This window comes from Eurosta solidaginis, chromosome 1 (assembly GCF_040869045.1).
Source record: "Eurosta solidaginis isolate ZX-2024a chromosome 1, ASM4086904v1, whole genome shotgun sequence".
NCBI classification, from domain to species: Eukaryota; Metazoa; Arthropoda; class Insecta; order Diptera; family Tephritidae; genus Eurosta; species Eurosta solidaginis.
In genome coordinates this window covers 61,791,505-61,819,129 of record NC_090319.1, presented here as the reverse complement: position 1 = coordinate 61,819,129, position 27,625 = coordinate 61,791,505, and the positions used below count along the sequence as shown (strand labels likewise).

Below are 27,625 nucleotides of genomic sequence, written 5' to 3'. Positions count from 1 at the left end.
GATTTTTTTCTTATTATTGCATTGTCATCGGGTTCTGAACTATATTCCAAGTTTCATGCTTGTAGCTTATCGGGAAGTTACTTAAATTTCAATTACAAGATTCGTTCACAACGGCCGTGCAGCCGTGCATGCGGCCATGCGGCCTGTCAACTCAAGCTAAATAAAACCTTTTAATAACACAGCTAATATTAATGGTGCTCGCTGAACTCATGGCAACCCCGGGTATACAAGGTGGCGGATAGTGAAAGACTTGTGATCTGTCAGCTACAAATATCATTAGGGGATACAAATAAGCAATAAATAATTAAAAGCGGTGAGAGAGAAGGGCCACAGTGGCAAGACAAATGGATGTCACCGTAATATTCCTATACTATCCTCAAAATTGCGTCCCATAAGATTCTGATGACTATGCTCTCTATGGGAAAGTATGCTGTCGGTGACGATATTAGTCCACCTCAGGGTAACAGTTGGTCGAAATTGCTGTGGTGTTAATATTCCATCATTTCCTCCTTTTTAAAACCGTGGAAGCTAAGGCACCTTTAAATTGGCGGTGCAGACCCGGCTGAGGAAACTTTATACTCAGGCCGAGTTCTGGACCTCCTTAGCGACCTGTAAAATGGCGAAAAGGTAGCATTCAAAAAAAGCAAAAAAAATTACTTAGATCGCCATTTCTGATAATAATGGGAAAGCGAGTGTATCTTGCAGTTGCTCCAGCACAATCGGTACGCTTTAATGGTGGAAATCAGGGGATGTATACAGTAAGTGTGAGTCTTGAAATGTACATTGTTCTTTTATACCAAATTATATGAAGAAAAAGTGTACATTTTAAAACTCATACATACTAATTAATACAGCCCCAGAACTAATATGGCAAATTTTTTAGACTTTTTGACAGCCAACAACGGAAAATACCTCTACGTGCCTGGCACCAACTCAAAGGTGGCTATGAGGCCAAAAATAAACGTTACGATGGACCCAAAAACCCTTGCCATAGGATGCTTGGTGTGCGTCGGAAGCCAATGAGTCCAAGAATAAGACTCAATAATTTACAGAAGTAGCTTCTCTTTAAGCGTCAAGAATAAAAAAGATCATCAAAATGAGGGCTCAAAGAAAAGGCTATAAGAAGCTCTAGGCGGCGATTCGAAGCTAGTTGGCTTGACGTTACCGGAACTATGATATGAAAATCATGTTGCAGCAGCAAAATGACCCTTAAAAACATCAGTTTGAGAAGCTGTCGAGACACAACAGCTATCTAAATGGATAAAGTTGGAGATGCTGGGCTGGCTTATTGGCTCTGAAGCCGAACAGGTTTCCGAAATGAGCAGCTCTTACTACCTTTCTTATCTGAATACCTGAGGGGAGGGGGCAATATGTGATATCGAATTCTTAAAAAATGACTTTTTTACCTTGTCCCTTTTAGCATCAAGCAATGGACTGGCGGCCACCGTGGTGTGATGGTAGCGTGCTCCGCCTACCACACCGTATGCCCTGGGTTCACACCCCGGGCAAAGCAACATCATAATTTTAGAAATAAGATTTTTCAATTAGAAGATAATTTTTCTCTCTCTCTGCTCTCAGTGAAAACTCATCTGCCTTGCAGATGCCGTTCGGAGTCGGCATAAAACATGTAGGTCCCGTCCGGCCAATTTGTAGGGAAAAGCAAGAGGAGCACGACGCAAATTGGAAGAGAAGCTCGGCCTTAGATCTCTTCGGAGGTTATCGCGCTTTACATTTATTTTATTTTTTAATTTTTAATGGACGGATATAAAACATTAATGCAGCGGCCTTGGATATATACATTGAAAGAAAGATTTCAGAAGCCACAACAGGATTTTTGTTTGCTAGAAGGATAGCAACATAAATGATGGTTAGCTGATAAGCAGCTAGACTAAATTATCCTTGAACACAGTGCCATCAGCAAACCTTAAAAAGTAAGAAATTAATGGTAATTTTGACGATACCGTTGCTGCTGAGATTTGGATTGTGAACGATGTGTAATGAACAGTTGCTACTTGACTTTAAATTTAGCCAATAAAGAAGTTCCAGGACTGTCTCGTACTATTTGGGAATGACTTGCTAGACGTAACGGGCAATGTTAATGACTGTTTTTTTAGTCCTCCTCAATGTATCTCCTTCCCGTTGTCTGCAATGCTTCCGTAACCAGGAACTCCTGTCAGCGCCATGTTTGAGGCATCATCTTGCATTTGCTTACTACCCTGGGCGATGCAATGGGAAATTAAGCTGACGAATCAGGAAGACGGACTGAAATATATACCTTAACTGATCAAGGAAGAAAACTCAGCGAGGATGTATAAAATAATGTCGGAGTCATACCAGAAAATCTGCTGAGGATACCACTTCTACCACATTATCTTGAGCTCCAACAGGCAGACTAATGAGGTCTTACTGCAAAACAGTCGGTTGTTTCACATATGTTAAAGTCCAAAGGTAATTGGTTAAGGAACATGTTTGCTTAGTGCGTCATCTTGAACGACCTAAGTATACATAACTGTTACCTCGCCTTTATTCAGCTCTTTAACATTGTACATTGTTTTCCCAGCCATTTGATATGAATTTTGCAGCTAAGCTTACTATCGATCTCGACGTCCAGATACTTTACTCCCGCAGATAGAGAGAGCGCAGCACCATTTAGAGTGTAAAGGGGCTGTAAAGTGTCGAAGAATATGTGTAGGCCTTACAACCTTGGACTAACAAAGTTGCTTCTATCATTAAAAAAGAGGACTGTAGATTCATGACGGGTATTCTGACTGGACACTGTCTTCCGGCGTCACATGCCTTTAAATTATGCTTGGTCAGTGCTACCAAATGTAAGAAGTCCGGGTTGGAGGAGGAAACGATCCAACGAACACGTTTTGTGCTCGCGCCCTGCGCTTTCCAGCCTAAGAGTTCGGATATTAGGAGTTATGCAGCTGCCCGATCTAGTAGCAGAAAGTGGTATAGGTCCTAGAAGGCTTCTAGTATTTGCCAAGAGGATGGAGTTATTTTATAACATAGGTCCGGTGTGATAGGGTTTTTCAGTGTGGTCGTTAAATACATTTCTGGTAACACTACGGACTCATTCAGTCTACGTGAGGTCTCATTGACCGACCAGTTCAACCAAACCTAACCTAACACATAATCTTTTCCTCCACAGAAGCAGAAAGAAAACTCGTTCTTGCAGCTTTGCGATGTCCTCTCGGCGAGTGCTTGTTACTGAAGCTTGTAAATTTGTGTTATCTTAGCTTCTCGCATTGCTTGCGACGGCAGATTTGGTTGTATATAACATCACGCTCTGTTCCAGAAATATTGACAGAGTCTATTGTTAGAAATCTGTAGACGTTTCTACCTATTATTTCTTGAATGATAGTTTCTGTTAATCTGTCCTTCACGTGCGATACAGAATAAGTTTGGATCCACTTGGGGCCGCCCTTCTGTGGATATCCAAACGAAAAATGACACTGAAGATTACACATCACAGAAACCGGATTTTCTCCAAACCAAATTTGACAATATATACATGAATTATTATTCACTTTGTCGGAAAGTCAACAAAACAAAATCATATCCAAAAGCCTTTCAAACACCTTCATCCTTAAGGACTTAAGGCCTATGGATCTGTAGTCACTAGCAATTTCGTGAAATATGTAATAAGATGACTTTAACTCTTCTCCAGATTTGAGGACAATGGGCTGGTGTGACTCCGGCTCTATAAATTTTCTACGGTACTTTTAATTGGTTTCCAGCAAATTTTCACGAAAACGAAAGTGGAAGTAATAAACAACATTTAATTTACAACAAACATTTCAGTGTCACATTTACTTCCGAAATCAGAGACGTCATCTTACCATTGCCTTAACTGGCACTAAGATGCTGTAGAATTCCATCGCTGTAATCATTTCACGCTTGCCGCATGCAGTCTAGCCAACTACATATATACATACTATATTCATCAGCGGCCTCATTGCGGTTGGAAAAACTCGTTCATAAGAGATCTTGCAAGTTAACATAAGGCCCAGTTTTTCAGAACAAGTTCAACTCAGTTTGTCATTTAAACTACGCTTAAACTTATTCTGCAGTTTTTCAGTCTACTTTAACTAAAGTTTAAGCTGAGCTTAAGCGGCCGATCTGGCAGGGATAAACTCTAGTTAACCTATCGGGCGGCAACCATGGTATGATTTTAGCGTGCTTCGCCTACCACACCGAATGCCCTGGGTTCACACCCCGGCAAAGCAACATCAAAATTTTAGAAATAAGGTTTTTCAATAAGAAGAAAATTTGTCTAAGCGGGGTCGCACCTCGGAAGTGTTTGGCAAGCACTCCGAGTGTATTTCTGTCATGAAAAGCTCTCAGTGAAAACTCATATGTTCTGAGTCGGCATAAAACAAGTAGGTCCCGTCCCGCAAATTTGTAGGAAAAATTAAAAAGGAGCACGACGCAAATTGGAAGAGAAGCTCGGCCTGAAATCTCTTCGGAGGTTATCGCGCCTTACATTTTATTATTATTTTTTATTTATTTAACCTATCGGTGATTTGCCTTCGTTCGAAGTGGCGTCGAATATACCCAACAAGCATTTGGGCTTGAGTAGCATTAGAGTTCATGTTGATTAATATTAGGGCTGTGAACTGCATCCGGATTTTTCAACTATTCGGATAAACGGGATATTCGAATAACCGAATAGCTAAGCAAATAATCCGGTTATCCGGATATCCGGATACGTAAACGGAAAATCCGGATATCCTTATTTCCGGATACTGGAATATAAAAGTTTAATATATGCATATCAGAATTGAATGAAGCAAACATCGAAAAATTATTCACAAAATATGTTTGTAGATTATTAAATTAATGTCAAAAATTAAAAAGCTACAATTTTACAAAGCGTCAATTTAGACTAATAATGAGTGCTAAAATGGTCAGCAAGATTTGGGATCAATTCCAAAAAAGTGAAAATAACAGTGCCATTTGTTTATATTGGGAAAAAAGCTGCAAAACAAAGGACCGACATCAAGTCTATGGTGCCACTATCGGTTTTTCCATCTTCAAGAGAATGGTATGGACGCAGCTTTTCTCTCTAAATCTGCGCCAGAATATAAGCCGATAAATAAAATAAATTATAAAAAATAATGATATATAAATCCGGATATCCGGATAGTTTCACCAACGAATATTAACCGGATATCCATGCCGTCCGGATTTTATCCGTGTCACCGGATATCCATATGGATATTCGAATATGCGGATAGTCCCAGCCCTAATTAATATCATACTTCTAAAATCTTAAGAGTTGTTACGAAACAGTGGCTAAACTTGAGAATCACTGTGTACTCAACAAAAGGGGGATTTTTTTATAAAACGAAAAATGTTATTACTTAAGTTGAAGAAATTATCGCTCCCAACTTATGGTTCTTTGACTGGACTCAAGTGTAAGATTCTAATACTACAGTATTTTCACGAAAATAAAATAAAATATATATAATTTATTTTTTGATAAATTACGCTTCATTACCACTATCAATCAGGTGTTTATTTCTCACAATAAATATATGTCGCCTTTGGTGGTACCACCTTGGAGATTTGTTTTCAACTTAATCTCAACTCGATATCCAATGTAGGATATCAACTGGAGAATCATGTCCAATATTCATTTCAGAACTGTACATTTCTCAAAATCTCTCAAAGCACACTGGTCGGTCTTATATGGAGTTGGTGGCCAAAAATACTTCCAGTAGAGATATAAACGTGAAACTTTGGTCACGGCTTTATAAATATCTGAGAATTATTTTTTCATAAAATTTGTGCGGGTGATACTTTCATATCGACCCACTTTCACCGCATGCATACAAAAAGTAAGTTGATGTGGGGGAAAAGTGGTAAGATGTGTCTATCGCAAGTACAATGTTTAGTAGGATTAAAAAGAAATTAAAGTTAATTAATTAAAGCATACATAACAATAACAAAACAACAAACACACACAAAAGTTTACATTTGCATATCGTTGACTGGATAAAATAATGTCGTATGTTACATGTGAGCACATATAACATACGACAATAATTTATCCGGGTGACGCTATCAGAAAACTGTCGCAAAACATAGTTAGTGACAGAAAGTGGCAGCTGATATTAACACTTTAGAATCTTAAAATTTTGACTAATAACAAGATATAAGTCCGAATGTGAGGATCGGTGAGGAACCCAACTAAACCTTTAGCTAAAATTTGAAATTTAAATATTTGTGCAAATAAACACTAATAAAGGCACTGGTGAAATTTTAAATTACAAAAACAAAACTCAACAAGCTAAAGACTCAAATTATTTCAAAATGAAGTAAATACATTTGACTTCAATATTCATTTCTACTTATTTCAATACAGTTATGTTTTATGTATTTTTAAATAGCTTAAACTTGCACTTTATTATACTCAGTTGAGCAGAGCTCACAGAGTATATTAATTTTGATTGGCTAACGGTTGGTTGTACAGGTATAAAGGAATCGAAATAGATATAGACTTCCATATATCAAAATCATCAGTATCGAAACAAAATTGAGCCATGTCCGTCCGTCCGTTAACACGATAACTTGAGTAAATTTTGAGGTATCTTTGAAATTTGGTATGTAGGTCCCCGGGTACTCATCTCAGATCGCTATTTCAAATGAATCGATATCGGACTATAACCACGCCCACTTTTTCGATATCGAAAAATCGAAAAAGTGCGACAATTCATTACCAAAGACGGATAAAGCTATGAAATTTGGTAGGTGAGTTAATCTTACGACGCAGTATAGAAAACTAGTAAAATTTTGGACAATGGGCGTGGAACCGCCCACTTTTAAAAGAAGGTAATTTAGAAGTTTTGCAAGCTGTAATTTGGCAGTCGTTGAAGATATCATGATGAAATTTGGCAGGAACGTTACCCCTATTACTATATGTTTGCTTAATAAAAATTAGCAAAATCGGAGACCGACCACGCCCACTTAAAAATAATTTTTTTTAAGTCAATTTAAAAAAAGTTAATATCTTTACAGTATATAAGTAAATTATGTCAATATTCAACTCCAGTAATGATAGGGTGCAACAAAATACAAAAACAAAAGAAAATTTCAAAATGGGTGTGGCTCCGCCCTTTTTCATTTAACTTGTCTAGGATACTTTTAATGCCATAAGTCGAACAAAAATTTACCAATCCCTGTGAAATTTGGTAGGAGCTTAGATTCTAGGACGATAACTGTTTACAGTGAAAAATGGCGAAATCGGTTGAAGCCACGCCCAGTTTTTACACACAGTCGACCGCCTGTCCTTCCGCTCGGCCGTTAACATGATAACTTGAGCAAAAATCGATATATCTCTACTCAACTCAGTTCACGTAATTATCTGAACTCACTTTGTACTGGTGTAAAAAATAGCCGAAATCCGACCATGACCACGCCCACTATTTCGATATCGAAAATTACGAAAAATTAAAAAAAATTCATAATTCTATAGCAAATACGAAAAAAGGATGAAACATGGTAATTGGATTCATTTATTGACGCAAAATATATCTTTAGAAAAAAACTTTGTAAAATGCGTGTGACACCTACCATATTAAGTAGAAGAAAATGAAAAAGTTCTGCAGGGCGGAATCAAAAGCCCTAGGAATCTTTGAAGGAATACTGTTCGTGGTATTACATATATAAATAAATTAGCGGTACCAGACAGATGATGATCTGGGTCACCCTAGTCCACATTTTGTTCGATATCTCGAAAACGCCTTCACATATAAAACTACCACCACTCCCTTTTAAACCCCTCATTAATACCTTTAATTTGATACCCATATTGTTTGTACAAACGCATTCTAGAGTCACCCCTGGTCCACCTTTATGGCGATATCTCGAAAAGGCGTCCACCTATAGAACTAAGGGATACTCCCTTTTAAAATACTCGCTATCACCCCTCGTTTGATACCCATATTGTACAAACGCATTCTAGAGTCAACCCTGGTCCACCTTTATAACGATATCCCGAAAAGGCGTCCATCTATAGAACTAAGGCCCACTCCCTTTTAAAATACTCATTAACACCTTTCATTTGATACCCATATCGTACAAACAAATTCTAGAGTCACCCCTGGTCCACCTTTATGGCGGTGTCTCGAAAAGGCATCCACACATTAAACTAAGGCCCACTCCCTTTTAAAATACTCATGAATACCTTTCGTTTGATACCCATATTGTACAAACGCATTCTAGAGTCACCCCTGCTCCACCTTTATGGCGATATCTCGAAAAGGCGACCACCTATAGAACTAAGGCCCACTCTCTTTTAAAATACTCATTATCACCTTTCGCTTAATACCCATATCGTACAAACAAATTCTAGACTCCCCCTAGTCCACCTTTATGGCTATATCCCTAAATAACGTCCACCTATAGAACTATGGCCCACTCCCTATTAAAATACTCTTTAATACCATCCATTTGATACACATGTCATACAAACACTTTCCAGGGTTACCCTTGATTCATTTTCCTACATGGTGATTTTCCCTCATTTTGTCTCCATAGCTCTCAACTGAGTATATAATGTTCGGTTACACCAGAACTTAGCCTTCCTTACTTGTTTTTAACTCGCTCACACTGCAAAAACCAACCAATACCATAACCTCACTTTTGAAGCTATTTTTGAAGAGTAAAGTTCGAATGCAACAAAAGCAAATATACCTTTTAAAAGGCTGTTATATGGATTTGGATATCAACTTGAGAAATATCTGGTTTAAGAATAACTTGATGATGATATTGGATATCACTTCCGGAACTAGATATATATTTCGCTGGAGAAATATCTTTTAAATATTTGTTGGGTAAACAAAATCCAGTTGTCGTATCTACAAGTTGTCTAGATAATAAAATACCAATGTTGCCGTATAAAAAATGCTGCCCCAAAAGCGGCCTTAAACCTTGACTGAAAAACAACTCAGTAGTTTAACTGGAGTTTAAATTTGACCAGAGTTTAAGCAAACTTAGTTTAAGCTAAGATTAACCAGCTAATGAAAAAACGGGCCTAAGTCACTCTTTGTGAGCATTTAGTTGTAGCAGATGCTTGAATGATTTGCTGGTATTTTCGCTGTTTGTTGTAATAATTACATAATATGAGGATTTACCTACCATTACAGCGATCATCCGGGCAATTAAACATGCTGAGACAACTGAGGGAGCAGGGACCGTAAGAGTAACCACATTAGTAACAAAATTTATATTTTTTTTGCACATAGTTAAGTAGTGGAAACACGATTCGTGAGATGGTTAATATAGGTACTACACAAGTAGACGTTATACCTGTGCTACTTTGTATGATGAGTGTTACCCAGCTGGATCCACTCAGGTTTAGGGTATACAAATATTTCGGATACATTTAGCATTGTTAAGTACGAAAAACTTCCTCTGCCATTTTAGAAACAAAATTTCCAATAATGTACAATTGGGCTAGAAACGGGGCACCGATATTAGCTCGAAAAAATGCACGTGCTGTCTTCACGCGAGAGTACACCGCACCAAATCTAATAGCACATAAAGGTGGCGACTCGAACTTAAGGTTCAATGGCAAAGTCAAATTCTAGAAGTCGTTCGGAACAAAAAGTCACTCAAAGCACAAAACACGAGCATTACTCTGGAACTCCACAGCATTCAAATGTCCTTGTTCCTCGGAGGATAGATCACATAAAAAAGCTAAGCTCAGCTTTTGTGTCATATAGGGGCACACATCTGTAAGCATCAGCTGTTTGATCTGAATAAACATGAGGATACAAACAGTTTCATTCGCATTGAGCCGGTGGACTCCAAAGCTGAATCACTCATCTTGTCCCATGTTTTCAGAGTCAAATTCCAAACTTTGTTCTGGCTCAACTCCATTCTTGACACTGTTACAGGTTAGGTTGAACTCTTTCATATCCAGAAGAAAACACAGCATATGCTATGTCCTTACATATTACAAAAAGTTTTTCATTTGTCAGTGACTGTGTTAGCGTAAGGGCAATCCCTAGAAACAACGGATCAGTGAGAAGTATACATCTTTATTCGTCCCTGGGCATAAGGGAATATATGGAAATGAAAAAGCGGATGAGCTAGCCGAGGGGAGCCGAGAGTTGCACATGATCGACCAAGTGCCGGGCTTTCGACCGCATAATAACAAAATTACTCTTATTACTAAAAAAGGAGGGATGTAGGCTCATGATTGGTCATATGATTGGACACTAACTTGTGGCGTCAAATTCTTTCAAATTATACCTGGGCAATAATAGAAGTTTTAAGAATTGCGGGTGGCAGGAGTAAAGTTAAGTTAGGTTGAACTGGATGGTCAATAAAGATCTCCCATAGATTGAGTGTGATGATGTTACTAGAATTTGCTTGACGACCAAACGAAAAAACCCCAATTATATAATAGGACTTATGTTATATAATAATTCCGTTGTATTGACAAATGCTAGAAGTTTTCTAGAACTTCGAGATCCGGCAACACTACAACCTCTACTAACTCGACCCTTGATCTCGCGAGCGTAGGACACGAACAAGAACCGTGGTCAACCGTTTCGTCCTGCAGCTCGCATTTCCTTCAGCTGCTATTACTGAATAAGCCTCACTTTACATGTAACGCCAGATGGCAGTGTCCAGTTAGTATGCCCATTTCTTTTTGAAGATATGAGCAGCCTTGTGAGCCTAGTGTCGAAGACTTTGCACATGCTCTTATAAAGTTTGCACCTGCGCGCTTCTATTCACGCTTTTCCTGCTTGATGAATCAATGGATGGATGTCTTTTTTGATTTATCCTAACTGGATTGGGACGTCTACCGTCGACTCAGTGAGTGCTGCACCCTCAACTCATCGGTATATCCCTTTTTGACCGAGAAGCCAGTATAGATATATGGTCCGCCTCGAAGTCTATCCAATGCTTCTCTACATTCCAAGCCCTTCTTGATTAGGTACTATGTGAGTTTATTGCTTTAATCATCGCTTGACTATCAATATATATATTTCACGGCTACAAATGAAATAGGCTTAACCATAGGACGCTATCAAATAAAATCCAAGCCTTACTTGTAATATTAAGGAGTAAATATTGACTCTAAATTAACTTTTAAGGATCACCTCAAGGCGGTGGAAGAGAAAATGTTCAAAGTTAGTGGAACCATAATGCGAATAATGCCCAACATCGGCGGCCCAGGCGAAACTACATGACGCGATTGCAGGTTAAGCATGTTTTGTCTAGAATTTCTGCTGTCTTCTTCACGCCTACAGTTTCTGCCTAAAAGACACTACAGTGTGCTGTACGATAGTCTGTAGGATCTACTTATTTCTAGATTGACATAATGAACATCGGAAATGAGCCCTGGCGTTAATATGAAGGCATCGGTATCATGTGTATTCTGTAATTTTCGCTTCCTTGCCCCAACCCTCCAACTCTATGGTGTTCCCAACGTCTCTTTCGAAGCTCAGGCAAGGTGCCATGTAGTCTACTCGCCCTACAGTATATGACTCTATATTGCTATAGCCATACGGCTTTGATGCCTGCAGGCGGGGTATGCTGAATGGCATGCGATGCCATTATGCTAATCACTGATAATCTGCAGAACCCCTCTTGTCCTTTGATAGAAGTACTTTTTTGTGTGACTGCTCACCAAACAAGGACCCTATAGTAGATTATGGGAGAAAAAGTACATGCATACAGCGTCGCGGAGGCTTTCCTCACTCTTTCTCCCATATAGTATAGTTCCTAGATGTTTTGTGCTGTACCTCACTGTAGGCTAAACCCTCCCAAATCAGGCCTAACATAATTGAGAGCCTTATATTTCCTAGTAAATAATACAAGATACAGATAATACAGACTCCTAATTTCCAGGCGTGTACATCCCGAAGCGCCTGGTGTATCAGTAAACTTTAAAGAGCTAAATGAAGTTTCTTTAAAGAAAGTTGTATTCCAATACGTTCAGTAGTGTCCGAGATAACTTCTTTTCAGCAGTGACTTGTAATTGGGTATTAAATTTCAAAACAGTAATTAACAAAATTGTATAGCTGCAAAATTTGAATACCACAAGTACATGCGATATTTATGTTTAAATTGTAAGCAGAGTAAAAAATAAAGGTGTTGCAAGCAACTACGCCTCTTTGCGCATGCGTAAACTTCCAGTACCAAATTTTATGTGTAACAGATGTATGCGATATGATCTGTTGCTCAAGCAAACCGGCTACCGTGAAATTTACATCGAAAAAAAAAATGTGCGGAACTAAAAAGAAATTTGAGTGTAACAACAACAAGTTGCAAAATATTAACAACAGAAAATTATTGAAAGTATTTTTTCGGGGAACGTCTTACGTAAATCTCTAACTCTCATTTAAGTATTTTTCGAAACATGAATACCTAGCACTCGTGAAGTTCGATGTGTAAACGCACATACGTCTAAAAACTGAAATTTTAAATTTACTAGCGCTCGCACAAAGATTTAAGTTAAACGACAATAGAGGTAGCCTTAGGTTAGGTTAGGTTGAACTGGCCTGTCCATGAGGACCTCACATAGACTCAATGAGTCCGTAGTGCTGCCAGAAGTTTATATAACGACCAAACTGAAAAACCCTATCAAATACCATGACCTATGTTATCAAAATACTGTGTCCTCTTGGCAAAAGCTAGAAGGCTTCTAAGACCTTTGCCACTTGCTTCTTCTAGATCTAAAAGCTGTATCACTCCTAATAGCTGGAGTCTAGTTTGAAGGCATATGACGCCAGAATGCAGTGTTCAGTCAGAATACCCCACATGAGTCTACAGTCCTCTCTTTTTAATGATAGAAGCATGTTTGTTAGGCTAAGGCTGTAAGACCTGCACATAATCTTCGATACTTTATAGCCACGCGCTTGAACCCACGCCTTTCCCACTTGATCGATCATGTGCACCTCTCGCCCTGTCTTAATCTCGCCAAATCTGATTGGGACGTCTACGGAGCAAGCTTCAAGGGATGCGCCCTTTTTAGCTAGTTCATCCGCTCTTTCATTGCCATATATTCCCTGGAACACAGTATAGATGTATGCTTCAAGATTCTTTCCAGGCATTGCTTACACTCTCACACACTTTTAGAGAGGTAGCCTTAACAGAAACAAAAAATATCGGACCCTTCGAAAAGACCTTCTTATCAGAATTAGCGAAACCGAAAAGTTATCGTTTAAATTTCGATTTATTATCGATGGTGAACTGTTATTTATTTATTTTTTTATTTATTTATTATTTAAAATCGACGACGATCGAGTTATCGGTTTTTTATCGGTTTATTATCGCCGAATCATCGGCTTTTTTTTTATTCTTATCGGCTTAATATCGATGGATTACAAATGTGCCGTCGGGTTCATACTGAAGTTTTATCGGTACATATTTCATCAACCGTAATTCATCTACAGCGAATCGTTAACATGCCGATAACAAACTGGTAACAATTCTACAAAAAATTGATTACTCTTCGATATCAAATCCATAACTTTTTGATAACTTTTCGATAACAAGCCGACAACTTTCCAATAACAAATTGATGACACGCTATCGAAACTCCAATAACAAATCACTAACAGTCTGATAACAAATCACAAGTTATTGTTCTATTATAGGCTTTTCATCGATATAAATTATTATCGTCGAGTTACCGGTTTGTTATCGGCTTTCTATCTCCGAGTCATCGGCTTGTTTTTCAGTACCTGTTTTATAACATGTTTAATTCAACTATAACAAATCGATAACATGCCAATAAGAAACTGGTAACCATCCGATAAAAATCGATTACTTTCCGATATCAAATCCATACCTATTTGACAACTCTTCGATAATGAGTTTTTCGATAACAAATTGGTTGCACGCTGGCAACATTTCGATAACAAACCACTAGCCTTTCGATAGCAAATCGATAACTTCTTTTTGATAACAAATCGATAAATTTTGGAAAACACGTCGATAATAAATTGATAACAGATCGATAACGAATTTCGCAACACTCCGATAACAAATAGATAGCTTGTCGATCAGTTTTCGTTGATAAACGATAGTAAGTTGATATCTTTCCGGTAACAACCCCGTAACTCGTCGATGAAAACGGTTAGCACTTCGCCGTCCATTAAATTTTTGACTTCTAATCTTTCCTTTGCTCTCCCCTCCTTTTCTTTTTCAATTTCTTCCCATCCTTTCACTTACTTCTACTTTCCTTACTTTTCCTTGCCTCTACTTCCTTTCCTTTCCCTTCTCTTGCTTACCTTGCACATCTAAACCTGAAAAGTTACGAAGAAGCATGCCCTTTTATGACCACTGTTGGATGCTTTTCCATACAAAGTGCTCATCAGATCACACCATCCATTACATAAACCCCAAAAAAAACTCAAATTTTACAGTTTAATATCAAAATCTTCACATTTCGGTGACCCTGCGGAAGGCTGACAAGCCTGGAAAATATATATAGAGCCTGTATCACACTAGCATCAGAGCTAGAATAGGTTTAAAGTCATTTTCCTTCACAATGTCAAAGATCTCAAACCTATAGATACCGATGGGTACAAAGTGTTCTACGACGTGAGAGCTGAAGCTTCCTTTCTGACTCGGCTACTATTATCCAAGGGAAAGCTCTGGCTATACAGTGGGCTTATTGTTTATTGTCGGAAAACAAAGTAAGAGGGTGCGAGGTACACACAAGCACTCACACAGTCAATCATGCATCGTCCAAGGCTATCAGTGGCTCTAACAAGATGCTTTAAGCTGAAATGAACTTTTTCTGATTTCACTTGAGTTTGTGTTCATTGTAGCATTGAGGTCAACGAGAAAGCAACCGAATTTGCTGGCCGCTACCCTCCAAGCTCAAACTAGAGGTTTTGACCTGCAGAGCCTCTTCGAAGCAAATGCAAGAAACCTTTTCGAACTGTCTTCTTTTTCTTACTTTAGTGGTAAGTAGACTCCAGCAATGTTTTATTGATGCTGATGGTCCTTACCGTATATTTATCAGGTAGGTTTCAGAAAATTGCCCCATTTAGGTACAAGCTCGGCCATATGAGGAACGATTTGATATGACCTCGTTGGACTGTTTAGGTCATCATACCCCATCTTATGATGTAGGTAGTACTAGTAGGTGAGGTTGAAAAAAGAGTTTGATTAGCTATGAATTACGCTGCCAACCCCTTTGAGTGAGTACGCCGTAACAAAGATGACACTATACTGTTGAAGCCATACGTCGCACACTAAAACAATCTCGGTTAATTTAGACTAGTTCCTGGGTTTAATGATATTTTGTTGCTGCTATACTAATTACTTTACACGATATACATCCAAGAATATTCTAAGGCAGAGATTTGTCATTTTTTGTCTTCAAATTGGTAGACCTACAGGTTTTATGGCAACTTTGAAAGGCGCATACTCAGGCAGATTCACTTTCTGCGAAGCTTCTCATCGTAAAAACCACAGCCGAATGGCGACCTTTTTTTTTAGAAAAAAATGCCCAAACTGGCACTAGAGTCGGCGACCATTGGTTAGATAAAGTTCAAATTAATAAAGCTAGCGACAAACGGCCAGACCAAAAAATAAATTAAATAAAACAAAAATAACTCGTTAAATTTGTAAATAACCTGCAAAAAATAATGCGACTAATCCCTTAAGAGAGAGGTCTCCGATTGATCTCTTTTGTCCACATTGGGGCATAATTGATCCCCTCTGGCCCCTTTTGGGCAAAGTTGGGATTAGTCAGGTTGAAATATATGTAGCCCATTTTAGGAAACATAAAAAAATAGGCAACGAAGTGAGTTAAAGATAAGTTTTCATTCGTTCCGATATGGTACAAAGGAGCTAGGTCCTATCGTTCCCGTTCTGGTATAAATGTGTACAATTAGTCTCTTCATAGGACACGCTCAAAAAAAAGGGAACAGTTCAGCAAATACAAAAAGACAAAACTGGCATTAGCCGCATACGCATTTGCGACTCACCCGGACTCATCCCGGATTCATCCTAGACTAGTCGCATTTTTGCTGCTATATTTTCATTCACAGGCGTAGGTATGTATGTGCATATATTCAGACGAACCTAAATACATACGAGTTCATATATAACTTTCGCATTTGCGAAATATTTGCTAATATAACTCCGATTCTTTAACTCATTAACCAAGCAATAATTGTCCATGATTTATTAACAAAACAAAACGCTTTTCAGTATATTCTCGCATTCATCTACTTACATACGTATCTGCTTATTCATATCGGTAAGAGGGCACATTAAATGGGCAAAGAGGCAAATAAACGGAAGAAATCACCGAAACTGGTTCCGTGACTAAGGAAAAGAAAGTGAAAACTATGTGGAGTGTAGAGCTTTAAGACTATGCAATCGTAATGTATTTGTCGGTATTTTTTTTTTTTTTTTTTTGTCGTTATTTCTTTGATTTGCTGCTTGTTTTTTGCAGTTCGCATTTGTAGGCACCGCATGCCATTATTTTTTTTGTTACAACCAATATTATTGCTGTTGGATTGTTGTGCATGGTTTTTGTTTTTTATCGTGATCGTTTATGAGATTTTTGTTTTTGCTCAAATTTTTTGTTTTACAAAAAAAAAATTGAGGAATGCTGATGCACTTACATTGTTGTGTTTTCTTGTGAAGTCTGACTAAAGCTTATAGGGATGTATTAACTATGATTGAGCAACACCAATCCCCATCAGGATTTGGTATCACTTGTCCAAACCTTTTGAAGTCAAAGAAGGCTTCATAAAAGGCATCTCCTTATCGTGCGACTTCTTTAATTCGAAAATTTCAGCAGTAGAATTATTTTTGGCGTATTATAATTATATCGATTAGCCTTAAAAACCGCGCCGTCTGTGCTACCTTCCGTGGCTGGACAAAATGAGGAAAAGTTGAGTGACTTATTATTGTTGATTTTCCAACAGCGTGAATAAATGATGTATATTGGAATGATTTTCCGGCATCCCTTATCAAATTTGGTTTCGAGACAAACCGGTTTCGGCGTTGTGCCAACATCGGTGTCGATTTTCGTTCTGATCTGTTCTTGTCGTTTGTCTTGTATTTATAGTTCCTCGGTACACGAGCAAATATTGTCAAAATGGATGTTATTTTAAGTGTATGTGATATGTGTTCATTTAGAACCGAGGGTGATTTTTCTATCGCTTTGCGTGGCTGACTTTGGAAGGTAAAAGTCAGTAATTCTAGTCATTTGACCTTCTTTATGGGTGTGTTGCTTTGGTGCGTTTATTGTTTTGTGTTTATTTGTTGTTGTGTGTTTGTCTGTTGTAGCTATGATTACTTTGTTTCTTGTAAACAAGTATTAAAGGCTCAAATATTGTACATTATCTAGTTAAGTCTTCTAAAGTATACCATATCTTAATTACTTACTAACTTAATTGGCGCTTAACCGTTTAAACGGTTATGGCCGTCCTACAAGGCGCGCAAGCCGCTTCTTTGCTCTGCCAACTGGCCCCAATTGGTCCCACCAAGGGAGTTTAAATCATTTTCCGCCCGATCCGGTGGTGGCCGCCCTCTACCTCTGCTTCCATAGACGGGTTCCGATAGAAACACTTTCTTGGCCGGAGCGTCAACTTTCATTCGCATAACATGACCTAGCCAGCGTAACCTCTGCGTTTTAATTCGCTGGACTATGTTGATGTCTGTGTAAAGCTCGTACAGCTCATCATTAAATCTTCTTCGGTACTCGCCAACGCGTACAGGTCCATAAATCTTTCGAAGAACTATTCTCTCGAACACTCCCAGAGCCGCTTCATTTGATATTGTTATGGTCCATGCTTCTGCGCCATATAGCAGAAGCATGATACCATATCTTAAAATATTGTAAAAAATATCGCCCAATATAATAGTTTTCAAATAATTAACTGTTACCCGGTGCGTTGCAGCCACAGATAAACATATTTCAGAAACCAGACTTTCTTTGAAAAATCCATTTTATTTAGTTATAGCCCGTGGCTTAATGCTATCGTACTTTTTTTTCTCCCACTTCCTCTCTTTCTACCTTTTCCTCATTGTATCATTATTATATGTACCTCCTTCTCTAAACTTCCCTCTTTCCCTACGTCCTCTCATTTACCACCCTCTGCATTTCTTTCTATGCTTCTATGCTTATGTGAAGTGAAGTACACAATTTCGAGCAAATCTCGCCATACATATTTTGGAGTAGGTCGGTCCACTTTCCGTATGGAAACTAAGGTTTGCTATGATCCGAGTCAAAAATTCCAGAAAATAGTAAAAAACATTAAAAAAGAATTAGCGATCATAGAAACCAAGGTCAAAAATATCTCTTATAAATTTTGGTTCCAGTTGGGGGCGGTTAAGGAGTGTTGCATAAGGGTAAAAATAAAGATATGTCTATAAAAAAAATATTTTTGCGCGATTTACCTCCGAGGAGATTAAGGTCGAGCTTCTCTTCCAACTTCCGTCTTGCTCCTTTTAATTTGCCTTTAAATTAGCGGGTCGGAACCTACATGTTGTACACCAACTCCGAACGGCATTTGCAAGGCAGATGAGTTTTCATTGAAAAGCTTTTCATTGCAGAAATACACTCAGAGTCTTTGTCAAATCATATATGAACACATTTAACATTCCAGGCCATACAACCCCAGATCTACATATATCCGGAAAAGCAGCATCAACATCGATAACACTGCCCAAAACCTTCGGGGAATGTGTTCAGCGTTCATACAATAAAGACAGCAGAAATTTATATGTATATGATATCGTCTGCTTAACTCTGCAGCGAGTTTCCCTAGTTTCGTATTAGCGCATAGTTATTAATATAAGAAATGGTAATAGTTCTAGTTCTGTCCCCTCGCAGTGCTTTAAATTGACCCCTTTACCATTGTGATCTCCTACGAAATTACATATTCTTTTTTGCGGACCTTTTGAAAGCGTTCTTAACTGGTTTAGTCGTAGGTGGTTCTAAAAGGGCCTCTGTCTTTGTTTAATTAATTTAAATTCATATAGCGCTGTTTGAAGATTTTTTAGAATGATATTTGGTATTTGATCTAAATCTGATGACAGTTTCCTTATCAAAACACACATACGTCTAAGAGGTCATTAGGAATAATGAAAAATATTGCACTTTGTTCTTTAGCCCTCTTTTCTGTGCTAAATTTTGTGTGCACCAAATGCTAATTTTGTTCTTAAAACCTCTTTGAAACGGTCTTTAATCTGTGAATAAATGAGATTATCATGTTTATTCTGTTTTGAGAAGTAGTTAGGTAAGTATTTTTTTCTGAGTGCAAAAAGGAGAAATTGATAATGAGACCTGATGTTGTGATCAATCACAGCACCGTAGGTCTTGCAAGTAATCTAGGCCAAGCAGCTCGACACCATTGATCTCTCAAATAAATCAATTATCAAACAATCTGTCTGTTTTGGAGAGTCTGATACGCTGGTTGGTTACTGGGCTGCCGGTATACGGGCCCAAGTAACACACGAGAATGTAAAGTCAAACTCAGTTTAGCTCTTCACATTGATTATTTTAAAAGTAGCTGTAAACATAGCTAAAGTCGCTAACTGGTGCTAATTGACAAAATCAAGGGCTATCACATGGTTCTTCCCTTGGTCCTCCCAACGTAGTTGGATAATTAGTGCATTCGATACTCAAATATCTACTTTCTGCGTTTTTTTTTTTTTTTCAAATTTATTTGTAGTAGAGAAGCCGACCTTAATTTGCAGTTTTTGTTAAGTTATTCCAATTGGTTCTTTGGACTGTTCGAGAAAAAAAGTCCTGTCGACGATGTATGGTCATGCCAACCGCTACGCCATGTTATGTCAATGTACGAAGAGGAAAGTATTCCTATCGACACCCATATTTGGAAACAGCTGAAAGGGGAGACCTCCGCCAAGAAGACTTGATATCTCTTTGTGCTCGCAATTGATATCAGCTGCGTTTTGAAATAGGAATAGTTAGCCTGACATTTTACGCATCTTCAAAATCTTCTAGACGTTTAAGCGCCAATTGATTGTGACGACAACATTTCTTCATCTTTCTCCTTTCAATCAAACAAAGCCACCAACATAATGGCCCACAGTCATAGTTTATGGCTCTAAATTAAGTCGAGCTTTGTGCAAATTGCAAAACTCTTTTATTTAAGTGTGAATATGCGCCAATAAAGCTAAATTTATAACAAGTAAGGAAGGCTAAGTTCGGGTGTAACCGAACATTACATACTCAGTTGAGAGCTGTGGAGACAAAGTAAGGGAAATCACCATGTTGTAAAAGGAACCTAGGGTAACCCTGGAATGTGTTTGTATGACATGTGTATCAAATGGAAGGTAATAAAGGTAAAATACTCTTTATTTTAAGAGGGCGTGGGCCTTAGATCTATAGATGAACGCCATTTAGGGATATCGCCATAAAGGTGGACCAGGGGTGACTCTAGAATTTGTACAATATGGGTATCAAATGAAAGGTGCTAATGAGTATTTTAAAAGAGTGTGGGCCTTAGTTCTATAGGTGGACGCCTTTTCGAGATATCGCCATAAAGATGGACCAGGGGTGACTCTAGAATTTGTTTGTACGATATGAGTATCAAATGAAAGGTGTTAATGAGTATTTTAAGAGGGCGTGGGCCTTAGTCCTATATGTGGATGCCTTTTCGAGATATCGCCATAAACGTGGACCAGGGGTGACTCTAGAATTTGTTTGTACAATATGGGTGTCAAACGAAAAGTGTATTAAGTGTTTTAAAAGGGAGTGGGCCTAAGTTCTATAGGTGGACGCATTTCGGAATATCGTTATAAAAGTGGACCTGGGTTGACTCTAGAATGCGTTTGTACAATATGGATATCAAATGAAAGGTGCTAATGAGTATTTTAAAAGGGTGTGGGCCTTAGTTCTATAGGTGGGCCTTAGTTCTATAGGTGGATGCCCTTTCGAGATATCGCCATAAAGGTGGGCCAGGGGTGACTCTAGACTTTTTGTGTACGATATGGGTATCAAATGAAAGGTGTTAATGAGTATTTTAAAAGAGTGTGGGCCTTAGTTCTATAGGTGGACCTTTTCGAGATATCGCCATAAAGGTGGACCAGGGGTGACTCTAGAATTTGTTTGTACGATATGGGCATCAAATGAAAGGTGTTAATGAGTATTTTAAAAGTGCGTGGGCCTTAGTTCTATAGGTGGACTCCTTTTCGAGATATCGACATAAAAGTGGACCAGGGGTGACTCTAGAATTTGTTTATACGATATGGGTATCAAATGAAAGGTGTTAATATGTATTTTAAAAGGGAGTGGGCCTTAGTTCTATAGGTGGATGCCCTTTCGAGATATCGCCATAAAGGTGGGCCAGGGGTGACTCTAGACTTTTTGTGTACGATATGGGTATCAAATGAAAGGTGTTAATGAGTATTTTAAAAGAGTGTGGGCCTTAGTTCTATAGGTGGACCTTTTCGAGATATCGCCATAAAGGTGGACCAGGGGTGACTCTGGAATGTGTTTGTACGATATGGGTATCAAATTAAAGGTATTAATGAGGGTTTTAAAAGGGAGTGGCCCTTAGTTGTATATGTGAAGGCGTTTTCGAGATATCTACCAAAATGTGGACCAGGGTGATCCAGAACATCATCTGTCGGGTACCGCTAATTTATTTATATATGTAATACCACGTACGGTATTCCTTCCAAGATTCCAAGGGCTTTTGATTTCGCCCTGCAAAACTTTTTCATTTTCTTCTCTTTAATATGAAGAAATTTGCGTTTTCTTCTACTTAATATGGTAGGTGTCACACCCATTTTACCAAGTTTTTTTTTAAGTTATATTTTGCGTCAATAGACCAATACAATTACCATGTTTCATTTCTTTTTTCGTATTTGGTATATAACTATGGCATTTTTTTCATTTTTCGTAATTTTCGATATCGAAAAAGTGGGCGTGGTCATAGTCGGATTTCGGCCATTTTTTACACCAATACAAAGTGAGTTCAGATAAGTACGTGAACTGAGTTTAGTAAAGATATATCGATTTTTGCTCAAGTTATCGTGTTAAAGGCCGAGCGGAAGGACAGACGGTCGACTGTGTATAAAAACTGGGCGTGGCTTCAACCAATTTCGCCCTTTTTCACAGAAAACAGTTACCGTCCTAGGAGTTAAGCCTCTGCCAAATTTCACAAGGATTGGTTAATTTTTGTTCGACTTATGGCATTAAAAGTATCCTAGACAAATTAAATGAAAAAGGGCGGAGCCACGCCCATTTTGAAATTTTCTTTTATTTTTGTGTTTTGTTGCACAATATCATTACTGGAGTTGAATGTTGGCATAATTTACTTATATGCTGTAAAGATATTAACTTTTCTTTTAAAATTTGAATTAAAAAAAATTTTTTTTTAAAAAGTGGGCGTGGTCGTTCTCCGATTTTGCTAATTTTTATTAAGCAGACATAAAGTAATAAGAGTAACGTTCCTGCCAAATTTCATCATGTTATCTTCAACGACTGCCAAATTACAGCTTGCAAAACTTCTAAATTACCTTCATTTAAAAGTGGGCGGTGCCATGCCCATTGTCCAAAATTTTACTAGTTTTCTATTCTCCGTTATAAGTTCAATCAACCTACCAAGTTTCATCGCTTTATCGGTCTTTGGTAATGAATTATCGCACTTTTTCGATTTTTCGAAATTTTCGATATCGAAAAAGTGGGCGTGGTTATAGTCCGATATCGTTTATTTTAAATAGTGATCTGAGATGAGTGCCCAGGAACCTACATACCAAATTTCATCAAGATACCTCAAAATTTACTCAAGTTATCGTGTTAACGGACAGACGGACGGACGGACATGGCTCAATCAAATTTTTTTTCGATACTGATGATTTTGATATATGGAAGTCTATATCTATCTCGATTCCTTTATACCTGTACAACCAACCGTTATGCAATCAAAGTTAATATACTCTGTGAACTCTGCTCAACTGAGTATAAAAAAATTGCAATACATTTATTTTCTGCCCGTTTTTTTATCAATAAATATGAAACTGTACCTACGGTTATGGTGGTCCCTTGCCTGAGCCATACTACACACATGTATACGGATTGTTTCAAATTAATGGAAGAGTTTCAGTCCGCTGTTTACTGTGTTGACCCAGAAATAAGTAGATCCTATAGGCTGCCAGATTACTGCAGCGTTTTTCAGGCGGGAATCAAAGCAGTGAAGAAAGCAGCAGAAATTCTGGAGGAAGCGAGCTTAAGCTGCAGCCGCGTCAATATATTTATTGATAGTCAGGCTGCGATTAAGGCAACAACCTCACAAAGTACTTCATCGAGAAATGCTTTGGAACGCAAAGAAGCTTTGGAAAAACTTCGCTCCATACACGTTTACCTAGGTTCCCGGTTATAAAGGTATAGCAGGTAACGAAAAGCCGCTGAATTGGCAAAGGAGGGTGCAACACTCGCTGAGTCGATGATGGACGTCCCAATCGGTTTGGGAGAAATCAAAAGGAGTTGCATATGATCCAACAAACAGGAAGGGCGTTGACGAAAGCCCGAGGCCGCAAAATTTCTAAGATCAAGTGCAAAGCAAAAGTGGCTCATATCTCGGAAGAGAGAAGACTTATGCGCATACTGACTGGACACTGCCTTCTGGCGTCACATGCTTATAAGTTAGGCCTCGTCAGCAACAGCAAGTGCAGGGAGTGTTAGCTGCAGGAAGAAACGTTTGAGCACGTTCTGTATTCGTGTCCTGCGCATGCCAGGTGAAGGCTCCAGCTATTAGGGGTGGCAGAGTTGCCAGATCTCGAGGCAGCAATTAAGCTGGGTCCTAGAAGTTTGCTAATATTTGCCAAGAGGACGTAGTTATTCTATAACATATATCCTGGCACCTGATTCGGGTTCTTCTGTTTGGTCGTCAAACAAATTCTGGTAACAATATGCACATATTCACTATATGTGAGATCTTTATTGACCGGCCAGTTCAACCTAACCTTACTCACGGCTATCGTAAGATGATCAAACATTCGGAGGCTAAAAAGAACGAACGATTCTAAAAAAATCAATTCTTCATATCTCTAAAAATACATCCATTTCAAGTCCTTGTACTCGTAGCAATTAAGGTACTTCCCGTAGGATTCGCGGAATGCTATCAATGTTAAAAGTTGTTTGCTGTATATTGAGTCGGTACATTCTGGAAATCAGCACATTTATAGTACTAACCCAACAATGGGAATAATTGATATGACCACGTTGAATATTGAACAAATGACTGGACGACGAAAAAGGAGAGTTGAAGAGCGGGGGAAGAAGAGTGAGAGATAAAAACTCCTTAAAATGCATGCAGATATACCAAAGTTATTGCGGAGCAACGTCTGCACGTATTGCTTCTGTGAAATATACCTGCAGGTTCGTTGCTTAAGTCTTTTGTTATGAAGTGAAAAGCTAAAGGGTTATTGGAGACGCTTTGTAACATTTGGCCCTGAAACTGCATCTGCTATTGGGTAAGCAATACGATTTGACAAATAAAGGCTATTAGCTCCAACATTTTTTTATTTAGTAGCTCAAAAATATTGAAAACAACTAGACCGGGCGCTTAAACGCACACAAAAGTGTATGCGAGTGTGATTGACATGTGGGTGTAAAGCGAAATATATAAATTTTGCCTTTTATTAACTTTCGAGGTTTCTTTAGTAATAAAAAATTATGTAAGCCAAGTGTTACGCCTGAGTCAACAATTTGTGGCCTTGTTGCATTTAAGGCAGTAGTAAGAGTAGGTAGGAGTAAAGCAAAAAAAAAAAAAGTATAAGAAAAGTAAATGCGTCTGGAGACGCTACTTACCAACACATATGAATAGTAAATTTGTTGTGACAAAACGCATTTTGCCTAAAGCTTCAGCTGGGTTTTAAAAGATGCCGTTTTGTGCAATTTTACAGTTGCTTGGCGCTCCTACAAGTTGTTCAATTTTTTTGATGGTATTTTTTTTTGTTTTGTGTTTTGTTTTTTTTTTTTGTAAAATATTTTCACTATTACTCAATAGTGAAATTAAACGATAAATGAAAATGTTGTTTTGCAGGAAGAGATTTGTGAGATTTTTGCACTTTTTTGCTTTGAAAATCCACAACACTAAATTAGCCAGCTGTTGTTGGGTACTTCGAAGCAGCAATTTTTTTTTTTTTTTTTTTTTTTTTGCAAACCGGCTGACCAATAAAGCAAAATTCAATGGGGTAATTTTAGATAAAAGCTTAACTGCTTAGTTGGTAGTTTGTTGATTTCTTAAGCTGGTCATGTGCATATGTGTGTGTAATGAATGTACGAGCTCTTCATTTTGGCCTTCATTGGATGCGCGTTTGAGTCGATTTGTTTGTTGTTGACAATGAAAATGAAAGTGATTTGCTGCTAAATTTAACTTGGTTGATTATTTTAAGCACTTAAACTCTGATTTTTATTATTTGTGTTTTTTTCGAATTTGGTATAATTTATAACGAGCTTGTTTGCTTAATAATTTTGCAGCTTTTTTGTTTGTTCACTTATTTTACTTTGTTTATTTATTTGATGCAATAATCTATGGATCAACCAATGTTGTTGCTATTTTCTTTGCAATGAGCCAATTTAAAAGTCAAATAAACTTTTAAGTTTATTATAATTTCGCGCTTAGTTTTTAGTTTTACTTGCTATTGTACAAAACTCATACAAAAAAAATCATAAAAAATTTAGCGCACTTGTATAAGCAACTATTATTTTCACCAGCTTTATATTACCATAAAGCAAGAATAATAATCACAACAACTAAAATTCCTTTTTTTAACTACTTTAACTACACCATCAACATTTTTTATAATTTGGCCGCATATTTCACGTTATATTTTTTGTTGTTGTAAATTCCAAGCTATATTTAACCATCAAAAATTCATTAACAAACACAATGCAGTTTATCGAAATTTAATTTTTTTTATTTGCATACACAATCTATAAAAACAAAATATTAGAAATGCTGTATCTCATTTAAATATTTATCGATTTTTTTTTTTTTTGAAAATTTTTTGTTTCAATTTCATATTTAGCGCACCATACTCGAACACCTACCGTTGTCGCCTGTTGCACATTACCAACTGAATTTTACGGCAAAATTATTTTGAATTTTGTCGTTGCCGCTTTGTTGGTTGCGATCTATGTATTCACAGTTGTTATTGTATAAGCTCAGCTTGCGCATGTGCACATGTGACGCTGACTTATGGCGTTAAGCTTTTGCGCAGGCGCAATGGTTAGCTTCGCCTTTTTGCTGTTTCCAACTGTTTATAAGCTTCGAAATAACTGCTAACGCCACCATTCAGTTATTTATTGTTTCTGGTAAAAATTTGACTGCGTTTATGACTTTAAATTGGGTTTTATGCCTTTACAGCTTATAGTGAAGCATTATTCGTTAAACTTAGGCTCACGGAGTGTTCGAGAAATCAATCAAATGCATTTCTCAATGCACTTTTGTGTTATTTGTTAAACCAGCAGAGCTGGCAGATTTCGTTTTACGCGAATTTTGGCATTCTTGTATTTACAAATTTTCCACACTTCCATCTTTTATTCGTTCCTCGAATTCTTTTCCACCATTTTTCACCCAGTCTTCTTTTCCACCACCTTTTTTCCACCATTATAACTTACATATCTGCTTTCCCTCTACCCTCTCTCATTGCCAATAACACTACTACCATCATTCCAGTACCAATACCATTCTCAGAACTTCCGCCACTACCTCTACCATCATAAATTCCATTACCACCACCATTACTACTTCCAAGTAATTATTGCTTCTCTTACAAGTATCGCTATCACTACCACTACCATTATCACAACTCTAACACTACCACCACCACTGCTCCTACCATACTCCCTGTCTCTACCAGGACCTATACTATTCCCACTACTCCTATTACTGCTACTACCACTACTGCTAAAACCACCACCACCACCACACACATTGTCACTACCTCTACCACAACCACCGCCACTATGACTGCCCTTACCTTCCACCGCTACCATTTCCACTACCAGTTCCACTACCACTATCACTACAACCTCTACTATCACTGTGACTGCCACTACCATTACCACCGCCACTACCACAACTTCTACCACTACCTCTACCATTAGCACAACGCAACCACTAACGTTGCCCACGCCATTTCTACCAGCATTACCACTAACGGTACCGTTTCCACTATCATTACTTTGCCACTGCCAGAGCCACTATCACCACCACTGCCATTACCATACCCATTGTCAATACAACTTTACCTACAACTACCACCACCACTACCACTTCTACTACTACCTTTAACAGCACAACTACCACTTAATGACTTAAGTACTTCACGCATGATATAATCATTTCTATAGAACTTCAAAGTGGACTCCATTTGAGCGAATGGCCCCAAGCTGGGATATATCCCTAGACTTTTGAAAGTGAACAAATTTGCCTTCATTGGCATATTGTTACAGGGGATTTTTTTTTGATTATGCAAACGCTTACGTATATAAAAACAAACAACTACAAGGACATTCTCTTTGGTTAGTTTGATAGAACAAAAGCTATTTGTTGAATTTTTATTATACCTAAATTATTATAAGGTAATTTGCCCAAAAACGTCCTCAAGCTATAATGGGCGGAGTGACTAAAGTAATTAGCAT

General features: G+C 38.0%; 1 pseudogene; it reads right to left on the bottom strand.

Moving 5' to 3' along the window:
* LOC137236795 (uncharacterized) overlaps nt 1-27,315 on the bottom strand; it is a 123,622-nt pseudogene extending 96,307 nt beyond the window's left edge.
* Nucleotides 27,316-27,625: the final 310 nt, after the last annotated feature.